Genomic DNA, 19,082 nt, shown 5'->3' with positions numbered 1-19,082 from the left:
TACTCCAAACAACTGTAAAGACCTGCACAATTCTGAAAACCATGAATGAATCCAAGAGTAAATTCACCCACAACTGTATATTCACCACTGCACTCCGCAACATTACTTGTGTGGCATAAGATAGCCTTCTTTCAAGTACTGCGAGCACGCTATACATGAGGGGACGCATTCTGTGCATTTACTAATTCTGAGATGCTGGTGTTTGTGTTACAAAATGTTCTTTTAAAAATGGAGACGCTTTTCTATGAGAGAACAGAATTTATGTAGCCGAATAAAAGGCAGTCATTGGGAAGAAATGCTTGTTTTTGGTAAATGTCAAGTTATTGCAAGAGGTTTAAATTATTGCTTTTACAGAATATATTTAGTGAGATACGACTAATAATTCACAGTTTTGGGGTTGTGGGGGCAAACAATTGAATTTTTTAATCAGCGCAGCAGATCTGACAATTGCTGACAGCTTCCCTCTTTTTCTTAAACCCTGCAGCTTGGCTAGGGCCTGGAAAGACCTCGAAATTTGTAGTTTTTGGAACCGTGCATGTGCCCCCCCTCCCTGATCCTTCATGAGGCCCTGGGGACACTACCCCCAGGAGCCAGAAACCTTTTATTGGGAAAGGGCGTGCACCCCCCCCCCCCTCCTAAAGCCTCAGAGAGGCCCTAGACAGTCCCATCTTCCGGGCCAAACATAAATGTTGAGGGCAGGGTGCGTGCAGCCTGGATGCTTTTCTAAAGCAATTTCTTTCTGTCCTCCCGCAATATGTTCTTAATTCTTTCCTTCAATAACTTTTTTTAGCACTACTGAGATGCACAATAAAATATTGCAATTTAAATTGTTTCTTCTGACTCATCAGGTGGCATACTGTGAGCTTACATTAAGCTGGCAATACACTTGCAAAATTCAATTCCTAGCACGTTTCGTGACTATAATATATATATACTACCAGTTCCTGTGATTTGTACTTTTTTTTAAATGTTTCATATGTTGTTCGAGATTGAAATGTGAAATATTTTCTTCCCTACCACCTACTACTTCCCAGGAGACTTATCTTTTATCTGTTATCTCTGCACTGCAATCCAAAAGGTTGTGCTGTGATCCCGACAGATCATGTTATTTAGTTTATTTGTTGCGAGCAGAATGACAGCTGACATATATATGCAGTTTCCCCTATAAAAACTATTTCTAGCTATTTGCCCGTCAAGTCTCTTCCAAGTAAAACCTCAGTAATACTATTTATGGGATGGATGAAACATGAAAGGAAGTTGGAGAGATAAGTTAAAGCAGGTGTTTAATACATTTTGAAATCTGATAGATGCCCAGGTTAAATTGCATACTCTAAGCCAGCCAGACTGACCCTTCAATTCCTTCTCTGTCATGCAATCTACACTGATATTAATCAACACTAAATAGAATAGCAGGCTCATCCCTAGCCTCTCCAGACAGGAATGAACAATTAAGAGTAAGAGGTGATGCCACATGAAAATCAAACAACATAGGTTCCTCCGAGAAACTTCTCGTCAATAATTTGTTCTCAAATCTGAGTCTAAGCAGCAATGCCGGTCAAATATGTGAATTAATCTCCAAATAGCTGCTATACAATTGTGATTAATAAGGTTGTTGCTAAGAGGAACTATTCCATCCACGTTCTTCCTGGAAAAATGAGTATTTTGTGAACAGGATTTGTTGGCCTAGTAGCAAGATACATAGAGATGCACTCCTTTGAGCTGTGGACTGCTTGGATCTCACCATTTCTGTATATATGAAGCCACATTTTTTAACTTCATTTGTTTTGTCTGGGTAAGACTGAAGAGCTCATGTCACGTCTAGGGTGTGAAGCGACCATTCTGAAGCATACGGCAGAATTGGACAAAAAAGGCTGGGAGCTACATACACCGATTCCCATGAAAATCCAACATCACTTTAGGAAGAAATGTTAGGTGGGCTCTTAAAACTATCTTGTTTTTATGGAACAAACACACTCCTTAGAGATCAGATTCTGGATCTTACAGCACTTGCTTGCTGGTGTGATGGCAACTAGGAAGGTCACTTTCTGAGATTATACACTTACTTTATTTATGCACAGGCTCAAATGGAGGGCCCATTAGCTTTGGTAAAACCATGTTCAAATACCAAGGGGGCAGTCTACCTGACTGAGGTAATGCCTTTCTAAATCCCATGAAAAATGTACAAAATCATTGGCATAGTAAAGAAAGCAGTCTGCCACGGTAATGATAGTTACCAGCTTAACTTTTAGCAAACCTATATGGAAACCATATTCTGCAAAATGCAAGCGGAATACGAATATACTTTCTTCGTGGCCCACCATAGGGTCGATGGACATCTCAAAAAAGATGCAGAAACCACTCTATTATGATATGCTGATCTGCTTTTCCTATTTGCACATATTCATGCAGTTTACTGTTAGATTTAATGGCATATGTTGGAAAGAATTGCAATGCATCCTGTTTGACTCCAAATAGCGATATTCATATTCATGATGACTGGAGCAGTGCAATTTAGACCCCACTACTATACATCACAGAAATGCAATTATGTACGTGCATTTGACATTATATTGAATGTGTACCTTCATTTATTAACATGTGTGAAGCATTTAAACGTATTGATGAAATGTTTTCAATGTAGAGACTAAAGATTTATACACGTGTGCACTAATGTTCAGTAGAAACATCTAATCATGTGTTTTTTATTCACGTGTTACACTTACACTTCAAGTTATCTTTGCATATGTAAACATGTATTCTTTTATTCATGTTTTCCATTTATTTGTAAAGTTACACGTGCAGATGTATAACCATGTATTCAAAGTGCATTTTAAATGCTTAATTAAACTTAGCCTGACTACAGTCCTCAAGTGAAATGCATTTTGCTTTGCCAGCACATTCTTTTTTTCCTTGTAGGTGCATTATTGTGATTTTCTTTAGTCAGAAAAAGGCTTATTGTTTGTATTAGTCTCCTGATAGGGAAAACTTGGCAGTAAACATGAAGAATTAGCGGTCAAAAAGGCCTTTTGTTCGTCTTCTACTTTGCCGGGGAGATGTTCAAGGTTGAGAACCACAGTCTCAGATGTATGCGTTGGGAAACTAAAGCATTGTTGCAAATGCACACAATAAACAATTTGATTGGCTCCTGGTAGTGTGAACCGAGATAAGGACGTTTCTGATTCTTTTGTTACTTTTAAATTGGTGTTCTCACAGGTGGAGAAAGAGCAGATTCCCTTTAGACTTTGAGAGGTACAGCCCTCTCTGCTAGCCTTATGTTTGCAGGTGTGAAGATTTATGCTAAACACTTATTTCCTTTTCCCCAAGACGGTCTACTGAAGTCTGATCATGCTCTCACCTTCTATGCTCTGAATTTAGAGACCCTTGGTAGGTAACCCTATACATGACTTATGTTTAGAAAATAGAATGGGGGTTTCTTTATGGAACACCTGTTTGCATTAATCTGTTTTTGTTGATTTTGACTATCACAATTCTGTATCTCATTCTGTTGCAACTTTACTTACTGAGATATTTCAGTCTATCTGCTGTATTGTTGTACATACTGAACCTATTAGTGATTCGCAAATATATTGGATTGATTAGTAATCCAAATTAAACACTTTAAGTATATTTGGCAACTCTTGGTCATTTTTATGGAATTACATTGGCTTCACAGATTGCAAATGTATTGTTGATGCCTTCTCCCTTTTAATGCTTCATGCCGACCAACAAAGTCTATATGACCAATAGAGAAACATCTTTGATGATTTGACTAAGAGATTATGTTGTAAGACCCAGGGCTCTGTCAATATTGTTTGCCTTCAGCTGGCAAAATATATTTTTTGGATAGCAACAACTAAAATACATATGTTGTTGTCATGTCAGAATTGTATGGTGTCATTAATGTACTAGTAATACAGTCAGATTCACAGGACAATAGGAACACAAAGAAAGTAATTTAAAATTCTTCCAGTAGTTATTTACTTGTATCCCTTTGACACTTATACTAAACTGTATGCTTCTGGGTCTCATGGATATGTATGGGTATCCCATTAATATATTTCTCAATTTTTCTAGCTCAACCTTTGTAATACCTGTGTCCAAACTCCCTTCCAAGATCTTTCAAATCCCAGTAGTAAGGGGCTCATTACAATGGCAGAGAGATTGCCACCACCGGCCCGGCGGTGGCGGTCCGTCCGCCATCTGCATGCCCATTTCCCCCGCTAGATCAGGATGGCGGGGGTTATCGTTCCACAAGCGTTGCGGGTGCAAAGTCCGCCCACCACGCTTCCGCGTGGAACCACCATGGAAAGGCTGGTGGAGGCTGGCTTCGGGGGCCCGTTAGAGGCCCCCGGAGGGGGGGGGGGAGTTGTGCACTGGGGATACCATGCACAAGGTGGCAGGCACTGCATAGTGCAGGGAAATGCATAACATGGTTATTTGACATTGCGGCGGGTGCTGCAGCCAGCAGCACCCGCCGCAATGTTAAATTGCTAGATGTAACCGCCACGGTGGCGGTCGCATCATGATTAGTGGTGCGGGACCGCCTCATGACAGGCAGGCGGTCCCATTACCGCTAGGATTGCGGGCGGACTCAAGTCTGCCCGCCATCCAAATGACCCCCTAAGTTACTTAAACAGCAATGCTTGGTAATTTTTCAGGAATAGTAAAAGGTTTCAGATCTTCTTGAAGTGTCGAGCATGAAAGCAATGATTTCATCCCTTCTCCTTCCTTGTACAAACTTATCTACTTGCCTCAGTTGTTGAAAATTCTGGCTGTACATTTTTATCATTGGTGGGACTACTGATCCTCTTTTTTTTTTTTTTTTTTTTTGTCCTCATCTCACCATATAGCACCTGCAATAAAGAGCAGTAAGCCAACTATGATCCTGAGCTCCCTCTGGCATCTGCATTTTGCATTAGCTATAGACCTACCCAGGTCGGCTTCTTCTGAAGCTAGGTGTAATCATAGGACCTGGGGGTATTAAATCAATCTCAAATCTCTTCCCCAGCTTAAAAGAGGTGACCACATGCTAATTTCCATACCATCCAAATGACCAAGATCTAATCGGGCAGTACTAAAAGAAGTCCGCAGCCATTTTTCGTACAGTGGAGGTGATGGATCTTTCCATAGCCGGCATATCTCCCTTCTAGCTATAAGGATTAAATACATAATCAGACCTTTCTGTTTTGCAGACATCCAGTCTATCAAATCCTTATCAATTCCAAAAATTACTATCGAGGGGCTCAAGTTGATCTTAGCTTTGAAAATGGCTTGGAGCGCATATTCTACTTGCTGCCAAAAGGGCCTCAATATCAGACAGTCAAAAAAGATATGTAAATCATCGGCCGGAGAAAATTCACATCTTGGACAGTTTGCAGAAACTAGGGGAGCAAACTTGGCTATTTTCTCTGGGGTATAATACAACCGGTTTATGACATAAAAATGGTTCTTTTTTAACGAGGCAGGTTTGATGGATTTGTATAGTATAGCCAATGAGGATTCGTATAGCTCTTCTGCAACATTATCCAGGGCTGACAGGTTCCAAACCATCTGTTGTGAGGGAGACTCAGTTGTAACATTTTCCAAAATACTTTTATACCAAAAGCCGGCCTCTTTTTTGATGAGATTTGTATTTTGGAAAAGAGACTCAATTTCCCAATTTCCACCTATATGTTCTCTCTCTGCGGAAAACCAGGAAACCAGTTGTAGATACTTGAACTTTGAAAGAGAGCAACCAATTCGGGACTTTAACACCTCCCAAGGATGAACACCTTCTGGAGAAATGAGGTCAGCCCAGATCGTAAGACCTGCATCTTTTATGGGTTTAGCAAGGCTATCTTTCAGACAGGCGGGGATACCTGGGGAATCCCAGATTGGGGCAAACTCTGAGTAATATGAGATTCCCCATATTTTCCTGATTTTATACCACCCATTTAGGGCAGCTTTTAGTATCTTCAAGCGCACCTTTTTGAAGAACCTCGGGGCTCCGAATTTGTATAGGAAACCCCTTCCTCCACCTTCGAAAGTAGCCATTTCCTTCAGAATCATCCCCCAGTTTGAATCTCCCGGGGAGGTGAGTAGTGTCCGAACATTTTTAAATTGGAATGAATAAGAGTACAAAAGCAAATCGGGAAGGCCGAGACCTCCCTTCAAAAGTTTTCGCCTTAGCTTCTTCCATGAGAGTCTCGTGGTTTTATTGGACCAAATAAAGCTGCCAATCTTGCCTTGAATTTTACTAATATCTTTGTTAGAAAAACCAAGAGGGATAGTACTGAATAGATAAGTTAGTTTAGGCAAGATTACCATTTTTACCAGGTTAACCCTTCCGTATATAGTTAGGGGTAAGTTCCTCCATTTTAAGAATAGGTGATCAACCTCATTTGACACTTTTTTCAGATTAACCCTCGGAATGTCCTCTAAATTGCTCACTATAGTAACCCCTAGGTATCTAAATTCCTTACTAATACGGCCAGTCCAATTCTCGACGTTCCAGCACATCACCTCCGTTTTAGTTGAGTTGGTAAGATACCCTGAAAAGACACCATATTCATCCATGATTGATTCTACTCTGGGGAGGGCCTCACTTGGATTATTGGTATATATAAGTAAGTCATCTGCATAGAGAGCTACCTTGCTGCTGTATAAGTTAACACTGAAGGGAGTAATTGACTCTTCTAGACGTATGGCTTGAGCCAAAGGCTCTATGTACAAATCGAACAACAGGGGCGAGATAGGACACCCCTGCCTTGTCCCTCTAGTTATTGGAAAGCTGGATGTTAACATGCCATTTAGTAGAATTGTAGCAGAGGCCCCCTGGTAGCAATTAATCAAAGTCTGAGTAAAAATTGGGCCCAAGCCCATTGATTTCAGGAGTTCCCATAAAAAGGTCCAACAAACGCGATCGAAGGCTTTAGCTGCATCGAATGCAGCAATAGCCAGGGGCTCCGACCTTGCAATCGCTAGGTCGATACTACCCATTAATTGGAGAGTCTGATCCTGAATGTATCTACCAGGGATGAAGCCCTTTTGGTCCTCATTTATCAAGAGGGGGATTACCTTGACCAACCTCCCTGCGAGTATGCTCATAAAGATCTTATAATCAGCATTTAGCAGGGAGATTGGTCTGTATGAGTCTGCTTTCCGAGGATCTTTCCCTGGTTTTAGTACAAGAACAATGGTAGCTTCTTTCCAAGAGTTTGGAACTCTACCACTTAGGTTATATATTGAATTAAATAATGCACACATCCCAGGGACTAACTCACTTTGTAATATTTTATATATTTCGCCTGGAAGGGCATCTGTCCCTGCAGCTTTATTATTCTTGATCTTACTAATATATAGTTTTACTTCTAGCTCAGTTATAGGGGCATCTATAGTGAGTCGACTGTTTTCAGTTAACGTAGGTAGTTCTTTGGTTTGCAACCACTTCTGAATGCTATCTGCATTAGGAATAGACTCCTCTCTATATAGGTCTGAAAACAGGGACACAAGACATCTCTGCATATCCTCCCATTTTCCTGAGCTCTCCCCACTCTCATCAGTTATTAGCTCACTTATATTATTTTTGGCGCGGTCTGCTCTTGCTTTCCAGGCTAAGATAGCTCCCGCTTTTTCTCCATATTCAAAATGTTGCATGTTTTGGACGGACCACTGTGCCTTAATTTTAGTCTCTAATTTACCTCTATAGACCTGCCGTAGATGTTCAAGATCTTTATTTATTTGTATCATTTTTTCATTTGGGTACTGGGGGTTATTCATCCTTTCGTCCTCCAACTTACTTATGTTATATTCCAGGTTTTTAAAGATTGATCTTTCTTCTCTGTTTTTTGAGCTAATCAAGCTATGCAACTGCCCTCGTATGTTCGCTTTAAAAGCATCCCAAACAAAATCTAAAGATGTGGAACCTAAATTAAGTTGAAAATAGTCTACTGTGGAGGTTTTAAGAGCATTAATAATATCTATGTTAGAAAGCATTGACCGTTTTAATGTCCATCTGGGACCGGGGGTTCTCCTTCCTCCTGAACATGAAAATGAAAAAAATATGGGTGCATGGTCCGAGAGGATGGTAGGTAGAATCGAGATATCAAGGACATTCTCCAAGACAGACCTATCAGCTAGTATGTAGTCTATTCTTGAAGAATGACCGTATTTCTTACTGAAGAAGGTGAAACCTGTCTTCTCTCCTTGCTTTATCCTCCAAACGTCAACTAACCCAAGTTCATGCATCATATTAATCATCCCACGGCGGATATTAGGATTTCCAACATAATGACTATTATTAGATCTATCCCGAATAGGGTTAAGAAGGACATTAAAATCGCCTCCAATAATAATTGGGGACGAGGTTTCAGTTAGCTTAGCCTGGAGTTTATACATATACGCTGGATCGTCGAGATTTGGTCCGTAGAATGAAGCTATAGATAACTCTCTCCCTTCAATTTCAATCTGTGCAGTAATCCATCTACCTGTCTGATCTGAGGAGACTGATTTAATGCTCACTCCAGTACCCTTCCTAATTAAAATTACCACCCCTTTAGTATGGCATACTTGCTCAGATGAATAATACAACTCAACCCAGCGGAATTTACTAAAGGAAGCCCTACTTTCTAAAAGACTTAAATGCGACTCTTGAAGGAGAAAAACCTGAGCTGTGGTTTGCTCAAGATATTTCATTACCAACCCCAGCCTCCGTGAACATCTAAGACCATTGACATTCCATGAGATGAAGTTTATACAACTATTCATTGTGGCTACCCCTTTAACCGGGTTTTATTCAGAGATTCTATACGCTGCTTACTGAGTGCCATATTTACAAAATTTCTATGTGAATGAGGATATTTTATTGGATTTTTTCCCTTTGCAACCCCACCTGTGCTCCCTACCCCCCTTCTACCTCCCCTAACACCCGTGATCCTATCCAACCCCAGTGTCCCTACCGTACTGCCCTGGGGAACCCTCCCTTCTCTTCTGAGCATGAGCTCATTGGGCAGGACCTCCCTGACACTATGTATGCAGAAAAAAAAACTGTAGAGCGCTCTGCAAGAGCTATGTGCAAAGATAATTATTGACAATTCATTACACGGAAGTTTCTCCCTCTTTTCCGCTTCTTATTTTCCTGATAAGGTCATCAACTTCCTCAATCTGGTGCATATTATACATGTGGTTATTCCACATTATTCTGAGGAGAGCTGGGAACCTTAATTGAACCTTAGCACCTAAAGTGTTTAAAATTGTCATCCTTTTACCCAGTTCCCATTGTCTCGTGGCCGTTATTTGGGAAACATCAGACCTGATGGTATAAGAGAACGGGCTGGGATATAGGTTACACTTCACTGGACCTGTTTTCAGCGCAAGAGATAAGATTTTCTCTTTGGATGTATAAGTAAGAAAGTTCACCAAGATCTTTCTCGGCTTAGGCCTTGTGGGATTCCTTCTGTAGGGATCTCGGTGAACTCGTTGTATATCGGTAACTAGGTCCATATCTGGTACGTCCTTGAGGATTGTTCCCTTCAAAAGTGCTATCACGAATCCTTTTATGTCGCTTCCCTCCAGATCTTCCGGGACATTCAAAATTTTCAGATTGTTTTTCCTGGCATGATTCTCGAGCCGTTCCATGTTGTCTTTTAATTCCCTATTTTGGAGGGCTAGCTTATCCAGTACAACAGTGGAGCTATGTACGGCTTCCCTTAGTTTAGGAATTTCCTCTTCCAGTGTATCAGTCCTTTTAGAGACCTCTTCAATCCTCTGCGCCAGAACCTCACATGAGGATTTAATATCGGCTTGGTTAGACTCGGAAATTGAGAAGCGCTTCCCAATGTCTTCCTTTAAGGCCAGCAAGATATCCGCAAGACCCCCTACTCCTTCATTCCTATTACTAGGGGATCCGCTTTCTGGTGGACGGGGGATTTCTGCGACAAACAGCGGTGTTTTCGCAACTGGGTCTAATTCCGTTGCTATTTTGACTGGCCCTGATGAAGTTTCATGATTTTCACAGCTGAGGGGGCTGTCTAAGGTTTCTAAAGCCGAATATCTATTTGACACGCTAACCGAAGGGTGAATGTCTCGGGTGTCGGTTAGAGATACTATATCACCTCCTTCAGCTAGCTTCGACTGAATGCCATTCTTAGAAGATAAAAGTGAGGGTGATTTCTCTGATTGTGAGTTCTGTTTGTTCGAGGAAGCCATATTATTTTTGTTGATTGTTTCTTTACCTCTGTCTAAGGGATTAGATAATACCCTATAGAAGGACTTTAAGGAAGGGGTCACTCTGACTTTAGACAAAGGAACTTTCTTTGCCCTTCCTTTACCTTTCCCTCCTTCACTGGAAAGACCCTCCGTGGTGTTTATTTTCTTTGTCTGGCAAGCAGAAACTTTAATCTTGGGAGCAGGGGAGGCCGGGTCTGTTATCTCCAGCCTTGCTGCTCTATTTCGCAGGGTATATCTGCTGACCGGGGTTATGTCGCTGGTGTTATTAATATTCAACAAATCCCCCTGCTGTGAAATAATACTACAGGGGGCACTCTGGGAATCGCACTCCCTGCTATCCATACAATCTTGATAGATAATATGTGGAAAAAACACTCCACTTACTTCTTTATGAGTAACCTGAACGAATTTCAAAGAGTCGAATTCCAGAGCTCCCAGAGCTTCCTGGGTTTCGATAGCAGGGACAGCCTCACCTCGAGTCTTCCGTCTCCCCCAGCAGGCCAGCTCCCTTGAATACCAAAACTTCCTCCACTCGGTGAATCTGGGTTTGCAGGTTCTGTCTCTGCCTGTGTTAGCCCGGAACCAAAGCTCCGGGACTCGCTTCCTCCACTCCCGAACTGCTCCACCCAGCCTAAGCTGTGAGATCTCCGAAGAATCTGCAGGCACCATCCAGGTATAGTTATTCCAACGATATGCGCGGTAAAATTAGGAAAAGCTTCATAGAATTCCGAAATAGCGGAAAGAGTGCATCTTGCTGCGCTTCACAAAGAGACCGGGAACGAGTGTCAGGGAGCTCCGCCACGGCCGTTAACTTCCGGCCGCCATGTTCCCCCCTAGTTAGTGCTCGGGACTACTGATCCTCTTGCCTAGGTGTAAGGTCAGCCCTAATATTCAGAGAGATGCTTTTAAATGTTCCACAAATCTTTCAGCATCTGAAACTAGCCCTCCAAATCTTAACCACAACAAATGTGTTATTGCCACATCTATGCTATTATCTAGGCATGAAATCTGTTTTGCTCTGAAAAGTATGTTTCCCTTCTCTGAACAATGTGAACATTCAGTGATCATTAGCAGACATTTTTACGTTATTGTCTATTAAAGTACCTACTCCAAAGGCATACTGTTAATGTCACTATGCAATAGTCCTGCTACTTCTTGCTGTGGTTCACGGCCTTCCACAAATTAGGCCATTCTTCCCACATCAGTATCCCGGTTGCCTGGTAATCCAAAATACCCTGCTGTTGCTATATCCCAGAATGTCCTTGGGTCACCTGGCAGCCACATTGACACACCACTGAGCCCTTCAAGAAACCCCTTCGATGTTGCCATGTCCTCCTTTATGCACCCAATCACCAATTCTCAGGATGAGGTTTAATTGTGGTATTTCTATGGTGACATCCTAACCGTAAGTCAACGGAGTGCCGTACAGAGTAAAAACAAGCATAAAGCCGTTGAGTGATAGGAGAGGGACCTGGTTTGTGGACTGGTAATGCATTGTGATATAATGTTCTTTATAGAGGTGTATCTTTAGCTCTTTCAATCAATCAATCAATCAATCAATAAAGGGTTTGTAAAGAGCACTACTCACTCGTTAGGGTCTCAAGGCGCAAGAGGGGTGGGTATGCAGTTCCGGTGGGGTCATTTGAAGCGCCAAGTCTTGAGGTCTTTCCTGAACTGGAACACTGTTGAACTTTGCCTGAGGTAGAGGTGGGAGTTCATTCCAGGTCTTGGCTGCAAGGTAGGAGAAAAACCTTCCACCCGCTCTGTTCCTTTATAAGTGTGGGATGGTGGCCAGGGCGAGGTTGGCTGAATGGAGGTTTCTCTTGGGGTGTGGAAGAAAGACAGTTGTTGAGGTATTGTGGTCTGATGTTGTGGAGGGCCTTGTACGCATGTGCGAGCAGCGTGAAAGTTTTCCTTTCTTCGACGGGGAGCCAATGCAGACTGTGGAGGTGTAGGGTGATGGGGTTGTGACTGGGGATGTCAAGGATTAGTTTGGCTGTGGTGTTCTGGATGACCTGGAGCTTGCAGAGCAGTTTTTTGTTGATTCCGGCGTAGAGGGCATTGCTGTAGCCTAGTCTGCTGGTGATGAGGGCGTGTGTGTCTGTTTTTTTGGATTTGGAGGGGGTCCATTTGAATGTTTTCCGGAGTATGCGGTGGGTGATGACACAGGCTGAGGAGACAGTGTTTATCTGGCGGTTCATAGTGAGCGATGAGTCCAGTAGGATGCTGAGGTTATGTGCATGGTCTGTCGGGTGGGTGGGTTTAAGAGGGCTCGGATCACCAGGCACTATCCCAAGCTGAGGGGGTGGAGCCGAGGACGAGAACTTCTGTTTTTTCTGAGTTGAGTTTCAGGCAGCTGTTCTTCATCTAGGTTGAGACGACTTTCATCCCTTCTTGAAAGTTGTGCCTAGTGATGTTGAGTTCTTTGGTGAGGGAGAGGATGAGCTGGATGGCATCGATGTAGAAGATGATATTGAGCCATGTAGATGTTGAAGAGGGTGGGGCTGAAGGAGGCTCCTTGGGGTACTACGCATCTGGTCTCTGTCAGTTCTGAGAGGTAAGGCAGGAGTTTCACTCTCTATGTTCTGCCTGTGAGGTATGAGCGTATCCAGTTAGGGCCTTTTCTCGGATCCTGGCGTTGTGGAGTCTGCTGGCTAGTGTGTGGTGGAATATGGTGTTGAAGGCCACAGATAGGTCCAAGAGGATGAGGGCTTCCATTTGGCCCGGTTGAGGAGGACGCTGATGTCATCAGTGGCTGCAAGGAGGGCCGTCTTGGTGGTGTGGTTGAGGCGGAATCTGGATTGAGAAGTGTATAGGACATTGTTGGTTTCGATGAAGTATGCTAGTTGGGCGTTGACCATCTTTTCAATGACTTTGGCTGAGAATGGAAGCAGCAAGATGGGCCTGAAGTTCTTGAGCTCCGTGGGGTCTGTGGAGGGTTTCTTAACGAGGGGGTTGATTTCGCCATACTTCCAGTCATTGGGGAATGTGGCGGTCTCAAGGGAGCAGTTGATCATTTGACGTAGCTCGGGTGCGGTGGCTGTGGTGGCCCTGTGGAAGATGTGGGGCACACAGGAGTCTGAGGGTTCTCCGGAGTAGATTCTCTTCATGGTCTTTAAGGTAACCCTGGGCCTACAACTACGCTACGCTCACGAAGTTTGCGTAGTTTGTGCTACTTCGCGCTACGCGAATTGCGCGTAGCACCGTGCAAAATTGCGTAGCGTAGTTGGCATTTTTTGCTCGTTCACGGTCCTCAACGTCAAGTTGGCGACCGCGAGCGAGCAAAATGACATCCCGGCGAGACTTTTTCCTGGTTCGCGATCAGCAACATCAAGTTGCCAATCACGAGCGTGGAAAATAAACCTCCCGGCGAGATTCTCAACGCGGGGAGGTCTGGTTTCTCATTGCGAGTGGTCGTGTATGCTTGCGACCGCTCGCGATGAGAAACTACCAGTCCGCGTTAAGAAAGCTGCCGCTCGAGTAAAAATCTACTCGAGCAGCAGAAAACGACAGCTCGCACTGTGCAAGATGCCGTTTTCAATGATTGCACAGTGCGGACAAGCATCCGGAACTGTGCAATCATCGCGAACAGCGCACTACGCAGTTCGCGTAGTGCTACGCGTATCTCGCGTAGTGCACTTCGCGTAGCTACGCATAGCGCTACTACGCACACTACGCCCAGGGTTACTTTAAGGTGTCTTCCGTCATGAGCGGGGTCCAGGTGAGTAGGGTCTGTTGGGTGGTGTTGGTGGGGGTGAAACTTGAGGCGGTGCAGAGGTCTTGGTCGTCGAAGTTGTCGTAGAGTGTCTTGATCTTGTTTTGATCTTGATCTTGAGGTGAAAGAAGGTGCTAAGTCCGTTGCAGAGGTCTTGGGAGGGTGGGACAGCTGTTGTTTCACTGTCTGTCATGGCAAATTCCTGTATGATAGAGAAGAGTTCCCTGGAGTTGGGGGCAATTTGAGAGGATTGTCTTGGAGGAAGTTCTTCTTTGTGGCTTTGATGAGTTGGTGGTGTGCTATGGTGGCTGCTCTGTAGGCAGTGCGTGTTTCTGGGGTTTTGATGTTTCTCCAAGTCTTTTCAAGTTGTCGATAGAAGCGCTTGGATTCTTGGAGTGCCGTGGTGAACCAGTTTACTTTCTTCTTGTGTCTTCCTGTAGCCTTCCGGAGGGGGGCGAGTGTGTTGACGCAGTTGGTGATCCATAGGTGGAGGTTGCTTACCACAGTGTTGGTGTCTGGCATTGGGGGTGGAGTGCTGGTGAGGGTGGATGTGAGGTGTTCTTCTGTGACTTTGTTCAATCTTCTGTGTGGGAGGCAGCGGGCGTGCTTGTGTTTGGTGGGTTTTCTAAAGTAGAAATGGATGCAGTGGTGGTCAGTCCGGAGCAGTTCCGTGGTGTGGCTGAAGAAGATGCTGTTTCCTCATGCGAAGACGGGGTCAAGTGTGTGTCCTGCTATGCGAGTGGATGCAGAGACAAGTTGCTTCAGTCCTATGTTTGTGAGGTTCTCCAGGAGGGCGGTGGTGTTGGGATCATTGTGGTTGTCCAGGTGGTAGTTTGGGTCTCCGAGTAGTATGTAGTCTGTAGAGGCAAGGGCATGGGGTGTGATGCGATGATGTTGGTGAACGGAGCACAGGGGCCTGGCGGTCGGTAGACAAGTATTACGCGGAGCATTGTTTTGGGGTTGGTCTCGATCTGGAAATGGAGACGTTCCATGGTGGGCGAGGTGTCGTCCAGGTCAGTGGTTGTTATGAGTAGGGAGATTTTGTGGATAATGGCGATGCCTCCTCCTTGGGTGGGGTGGTCTTTCCTTAGGATCCTGAATCCGTCAGGGATGGTGGATACGCTGTCAGGTGTGGAACACGACATTGTGCGTGTGAGTGTTGAGGAGGTCCCGGATTTCTATGGCGTGTCTGTGCAGGGAGCGCACATTTAGGAGGGTGCAGTTCAGTGGTTGGTGTACGCCGGTGTCCAGTGGGATTGGGGGTTACTGCTGGGGTCCAGAGGTAGGTGAAGGTGTGGAGGCAGTGGCGGCAGGATGTCGGGCATTGGTTGTGGTTCGATGTCGAGAGCCTGCAGTCGTTGCTGCATCCGGGGTTAAGAGCGTGGAGGGTGCAGTGGTCATACAGATGGCAGGTCGGGGACCAGAATCCCTGCCGCTGGTCATGGTCAGGTCGCAGATGATTGCAGACGGGCTTGCTTTTGACGCACCTTCGGTGCACTAGCAGCACAGCTGCCATCAAGTAGGTGCTGGGGGAGGGCAGTCAGCTGGGAGGAGGGAGCAGGAGTTGCACGATGGGGGGGAGGGGCTGCAGGGCCAGCAACAGTGGGGAGCATGTGAAAAGGGACAAAAACAGAAGCAAAGAGAGAAAAGCTAAACAGAAAGAGCAAAAGAAAAAGGGCAAAATAGAAGAGCAAAAGAGATAGGGCAAAAACATAAAGAGCAAAAAGAGGAAAACAGGCACCAAAAACAGAGCATAATAGCAGAAGAGCAGAGTGCTCTTCAACTAGACCATCAGGGATGAGAGGCAAACAGGACCCTGCGGGTGGAGGAGGGCCTCAAACATCTACCTAGCACGGAGGGTGGGCTCAAGGGCAGGTCCTCAATAGTGGAGCTGCACAGGGGAGTGAAGTGACACTGACCAGGAAGGTCAGTGGTCTTGCTCTTCCTGCCGCGCAGCGCCTGGCATTTTGTAGGGGTGGGGGAGGGCGTTCAGCTGGGAGGCGGGAATGGGAGCGACATGCTGAGTGGGGAGGGGCAGCGGAGGCAGCAGCTGTGGGGAGCGCAGGAAAAGGGGCAAAAACAGAAGGAAACAGAGAGAAAGGCTAAACAGAAAGCGCAAAACAGAAAGGGCAAAAACAGAAATAGCAAATAGAGGAAAACAGGCACAGAAAACACAGCAAAATAGCAGTAGAGCAGGTTGATCTTCCACTAGACCACCAGGGATGAGGGCCTCAAACATGTACCTGGCACGGAGCTCAGGCCCAAGGGCAGTTCCTCAATTGTGGAGCTGTGCGGGGGTCAGTGACACCAACCAGGAAGGTCAGTGGTCTCTTTCCTATACTGGAGCTGCATTGGAGCGGTTTTAATTGATACAGGGCCACTGTTCCAGTTCCTAGGTGCATCAATGGAAAAGTCCTGATGCCTTGTTTTTTTACACTTGTATCTAAAAAAAAACAGTAGAGACTGTGAGCTTGTCTGTAAGATAAGCATGGGTGCTGATCATGATGGCTTTGTAAATTATGCAACTGGATTGAAGATGGGCTAGGCCAGAAAGGAGAGCCAATAGAGTTCAATCAGGATCATATATCTTCAGGCCTATGATGAGACATGCTGTGGGATGTAGGATGTCCTTAAGGGGGGGCCAGTGTTAAGTCTGGGAGCCCAAGGAGCACTGCATTGCCACCATCCAGACGCAAGAATAGAGGGGCATAAACAGCAATACTGAAGTGGCTTCTTGGAAGAAATGTTTTGCTTTCTTTAAACGAGAGCTGGTTGAAGGCTTGCTTTGCTTCCTTATATTTTTGTCACTGTGTTTCTTTTAGTTCAGGTTTGTTTCTGGATGAATTGAAGTGAGTTGCCAATTTCATGCACTAATTCTTTCAATGTTTCCAGATGTTTGTAGATTGTTATAGGGCAACCTGTACTCTGTAGTCACATGATCCAGGTTAGTTGCTAAGGACATAATAGTCAATGATAGGGAGGCCCTTTTTCCTGAGGCCATAGGTACCTTAATGACCATTGCTCTGCTCTCAAAACAACTCACCTGTTCCCTACATTCACCTTTAGTTTTCGTTCTGCCAACAATCTTGAAAATGGTCAAAGTAGTGCAGCACTTACGAGCACCCTGACTTTATTTTCACAATCTATTCTTGTAATGTGCAAAACATTGTGACTACTTCACAGACCATACAGCATCCAGTTTTACCTAACAGTTAGAAATCATCTAGCTGGATAGGCAACAGCTAAAGGTGAATTTCATATCACATTTTGCCCCAGTGCCACATGTCCTTAGCAATTCCTTTAGCTTGGCCACAGTGGAACATCGGTGCCTTGCTGCCACACAGCCAAACACGTCATCAGTCCTCCTGCTGGCTTACTAGTTTATCCCTGGCAGGCAGTCCTGCGACAGTGGTCCCATGGCGGTGCCTTTCAAGGGCTCATATCTGAGCCTTAGAAAGGCACTTCAATGGGATCACCACAGTACGTTCCTGCCATGGCATGGACTGTTAAGTCCATGCTGTGCCGGAAATGGGGGTGCATGCATGCAGGGAAGCATAACATGTTCCCCTCTGCATGCATCATCTTGCTTTGAGGCAACAGGGGGCCCTGTAAGGCCCCTTACTTTCCTCACCGCCAGTCTTTTTATGGTGGTCTCACAACCATGAAAACTGTGGCAGTGAGGAAACTCACAATATGCTTGGCTGTGCCACACTGGCACCACCAGCATATTGGGGGCCTCAGACCTCTGCAAGACTGCCAGGGATCGTGTATCCCTGGTGGTAGCAGCGGTCCTATTGCGATCGGACCGCCCAACTCCTACTACTGTGGTCGGACCTCCACTGCGGTGGTCCATCGCACCACCAAATTTGTAAACGGCCCTTTAGTCTTCTAGTCAAATGCTTCCATGTTGGGACAGTGTGCTAGACTCCCAAGCAATATTTCCAGACAATCCCTATGCTTCTGTAATGGTTTTTTTGGGTGGAAAAGGAAATACATAAACCATATTCCTACTGATTATAAGAGTACAAATATCAGCTATAAATATACATATAAATGAATAGAAATAGATAAATATGTCTTTATAATTAATTAAATTGACCTTTTGCTTCATTCAAAAGAAAGATGTTATACTGTGTCACAAGAAATTTCTTAATCAAGTTAATTCTTTTTGCCTACAGAAATTCCTTTGTTTAACTAATTCAGCCAATTGTGAAAACAAAGTCTTGACTCCAGTTTCCAATTGTGCGTAATTAGTGTTCTGGTGATTAATTTCCAGTTAGACTCGTCTTGCTCTCTTACATGTGTTATGGAAACAAACAATGTAATTAGAGGATTCAGAACAAGACAAAAGTTGTTTTGATTGTTTAAATAATTAAAAACTGCTTTCCAGAATGCTCATCAATTTGGACATCTCTAAGCCATATATGTTCAGCAACTGTTGCTCTCATTATTACAATAATAATAACAAATTCCTTGTAATCAAATAAAAAATAACTCCACTGAATAATTACTATGATTTCTCAAATAAGGACGTAAACAGGAATACATTTTTTGGTATGACAGCCAGCACTACATTCTATTTTTGGGGCATCATGTCTTAAATTGATTCTTGTTATCTGTCATGTAATTGTAGCCCGATTAGTCCCATTTTCTAATCAAATTGACCCCAAATTTAGGCCAATGCCTTTTCTGCCCCTTAATGTTATTCTTACATAAATGCTTCGAAAGCTAAAACGGGTGAAAAATTACCCTTTTCTCTTCAGCAACCTTTGACTGTCATAACACACTTTTTGGAGAACCATGATGTTTTTAGCAGAAAAGGTAGATTGATCTCAGAACCTCATACATTCTTCCAGTTCTGGAGCTGTAACAGCAGCTGGTCTGACTATGTAAGTTAAACCTTGATATTACATTTGTGAATTAACCTAGGTAAAACTTCTTTAGCGACTATGAGTTTTGGTAAAATCATCTGTGGTCTTTTGTCATTCCAATAAAGGTTTTAAATAATCGTTTTATCTGTCTGAATAATGTGGATTGCAATTTACAAAGCACATTTGAAAACAGAAACATAAATAGAGTGAAATTTAAATCTTTAATAAAGCAGTCTTACCTATCGTAGAAAGGAGAGATATACATTTTGTTAATAATTGTTTTATTATCT

The sequence above is a fragment of the Triturus cristatus genome, chromosome 12 (genome assembly GCF_964204655.1).
Source record: "Triturus cristatus chromosome 12, aTriCri1.1, whole genome shotgun sequence".
Taxonomy (NCBI): Eukaryota; Metazoa; Chordata; class Amphibia; order Caudata; family Salamandridae; genus Triturus; species Triturus cristatus.
This window is presented reverse-complemented; position numbering follows the sequence as displayed.